Genomic DNA, 2,980 nt, shown 5'->3' with positions numbered 1-2,980 from the left:
TTTAGCTAATATTTCAGCAACATGCTAGCTGTTTTGGCTAATTTAGGCTTTTATTTTTATGTTTTTTAGGCTGTTTTGGAGTTAGGCGAATATTTACACACTAGCTGTTTTTGTCTAAACTTTTTTCAGATTATTTAGGATACTTTGAAGTTTAGCTACTTTTTCTGTTACATGCTAGCTGTTTTGGATAACCTAGTTTGTTTTTTTAGGCTAATTTGGCATTTAAATAAAATTTCAGGGGGCTTCAGTGTTTTCAGGTATCAGCTTCAGTGTTTTCTACTATCAATTTCAGCATCTTCAGCTATCAGCACTAGCATCTTTAGCGGCCAAATTCCACTTACAGCATTCACACTAGCTTTATCACAGGTAATGCTATATATCTAGTTCATAATAATTTTAAAAAGTTACAGTTTTAAAAATGTATTTTCAGAGTGTTCAATAAATGTTTATCCTGTTCGACCGGGATCTAAGGTGCGTTTTGGATTTTGGCCCCTTGTGTGATTGAGTTTGACATCCCTGATTTACAGCCTGCAGGACGTGTTCAGCATAATAAATCATATTTTCCGCTGTTTTAAAAGCTGTCACCGTAGGCTGCAGTTTCCCTTTAGTAAATTGGGTTTTTGGAAATCTCATCCTTTTCCTAAAAAACCATCTGCACGTCTCTAGAATCGTTGTCTCAGTCTCCAATCCAGGTCTCCACTGGACTTCCCAACTCAATCATGGTGGAATTCTGTCCTGACTGGTTGAAGGAATCTGGCATCATTTTGCCGCACAAATAGTCCAGAATCTTGTCACCGATCCCTTTCCTCATGAAAATATACAGAACCAAGTCTGCTAGAGGACTGAAGCGAAGGAAGATGTAAGCTGTAACATGAACCTTTTTATTGTTTGATGATAAGAAAATAATATCTGGCAGAAACAATAGCGTGTAAATGATCAGAACCAGAACCAGTACGGCTATAATCCTGCGTTTTTCGTCAGTTTGAACGCTGCGTGCCCTGTTTAAGGCTTTGACAGTTCCCCACAGGAAAAAAATGAACAAAGGGACTGGAAGGATCAGGAAACCCGCCATAAGGATTTTAGATTCCCCCATCAAATCATTAATGATCAACAATGACAGACAAAGAATCCAGGCCACAATGCAGATTTTGACTGACGTCCTGATGTTTCGTCTCAGTCTGTACCAGAGCGGCCAGGCCACACTCAGGTACCTGCAAGATCCACATTCACAGTCAGTTTGTGGACATGGGAGGAGCCACGATGGGGAACAGATAGTTACCTTTCCAAGGAGATGATCACCATGAAGCAAATGCTGACCATGAGACCATAGTTAAAAATGTGGTAAAAGTATTTGCAAATTTTCGTCTGATTTGTTGCCACGAAAACGACGGTGCAGCAAAGCTGAAGGAGGTCGGAGATCAGGAGGTTGATGACGTACACGGGGGCAACGTGGTCCGCTCGTACCTGCAAGGTGAGCATCAGAAACACTCACAGGAACGTTTTCTAAAAAAATTTAGTCCAAAACAAATAAATCAATAGAAAGAACGTCCATACCACTGAACGAAGAGCGATGATCGCAACGAGGGCCAAAGGGAGACCAACACCAGCGAAGAACAACGAAGACACATAGATGGCATATTCCCCCTCATTACAGCCGTACGTGATATTCTGGTGGAATGAGTTACTAGACGTTTGATTTTCCATCACGTTTCACCCTGAAAAAGAATTTAAAAAAAGTACTTTTAGGAAAATTTGGCAAATGCTCATTATACTGAAAAAAGGGGAAAAAAACCTTTGTAAAAACAAACAAAACAAGAATTGTTACGGTTAAATATTAGATAATCTGTGTTTAAAATAATCATGATGATAAATGAAGAAATAAAAATGTATACAGTAGATTTAGCTTTAATTAAACACATCAGCACTCATTGGTGTTCATGCTATAAAAGTTTTTGTTGATTATTTTTTCAAATATTTTTGTCTCAGAATAAACAACTTTATATCTTCTTAGTTGTGTACTGTTGATAGTGTCTATGGTTTTGCTTTAATATTAATATTTTTAAAGAACAAATGCTGCTAAGTGTATATTATTAAACTACAGCGATTTAGAGTTGTCATAAACTATACAAATTTAAAAAAATAAGTTATTTAAAAATGTTAATATATTGTTAATATTGTGTATTTAAAAAATACACAATAATACACATAATACACAATAAACCTTTTCTTAATGAATGTGAAAAATATTCAATGCACTCCAGAGAATATTATATTCATGTATTTACCTCTTGTAAGTGTATCCTGAAGTTGTTTCTCCCTTCGTGTCCTCCTGACCAGCTGGTGAGACAGTCAGTTTCTTCTCTTAAAGATGTTAACAAGAGGTATATATATGTGTACTGAATATATATGTGTACTGAATATATATCAGTACTGAATATATATGTACTGACGATCACATTCACGTGCAGGAAATTCACAGGAAACAGAACGGACTACTCACAAAGTACAGACACGCACAAACCACACAAGAATGTCACAACTGTTCCAGGTAATGTTCTTTATTTCATGTTAGAAATTAAAATGAAACATTAAAAAAAAATGTCTCAGCATATTCTGTCTCCTTCATATTAAGATAGAACTATTTTCTACTGTTGTTTCATTTCCTTCATGAATCTGAATTCTTTCACCTGCTTTGAAGGAATAGTGAACACAGACAATTTCTCCCAAATTTAACAGCTTAAAAGGAAATCCAAACATCCTGGAAAACATAGAATAGAAGGGAGATCTTGATAGCTGTTTTGTCCTTGATAGTTTTATTAATGCAACAAATCAACTTTTGTATAAAGCAAAACATACAACAGAGTCGTCTTTTTCTGTCAGTCTTTGAAAACTTCACACAGATCTTTTTTTCTTGATTTAACCTTTATTTTACCAGAGGATTAATTGAGAACAAATTCTCATTTACAATAATTACCTGACA

General features: G+C 35.6%; 1 long non-coding RNA gene across 1 annotated transcript; it reads right to left on the bottom strand.

Annotated features, from left to right (window-relative positions):
* Positions 1-1,283: 1,283 nt before the first annotated feature.
* Positions 1,284-2,407, bottom strand: LOC112141558. Its single transcript, XR_002918419.2, has 3 exons — positions 2,286-2,407; positions 1,555-1,715; positions 1,284-1,464 (listed from the first exon to the last, which is right to left on the bottom strand). It is a non-coding gene; the product is annotated as an uncharacterized LOC112141558 (long non-coding RNA).
* Positions 2,408-2,980: the final 573 nt, after the last annotated feature.

The sequence above is a fragment of the Oryzias melastigma genome, unplaced genomic scaffold, assembly GCF_002922805.2.
Source record: "Oryzias melastigma strain HK-1 unplaced genomic scaffold, ASM292280v2 sc01597, whole genome shotgun sequence".
In the NCBI taxonomy this organism is placed as follows: domain Eukaryota; kingdom Metazoa; phylum Chordata; class Actinopteri; order Beloniformes; family Adrianichthyidae; genus Oryzias; species Oryzias melastigma.
The sequence above is the reverse complement of the archived record's forward strand: the minus strand, read 5'-3'. Positions and strand labels throughout refer to the sequence as shown.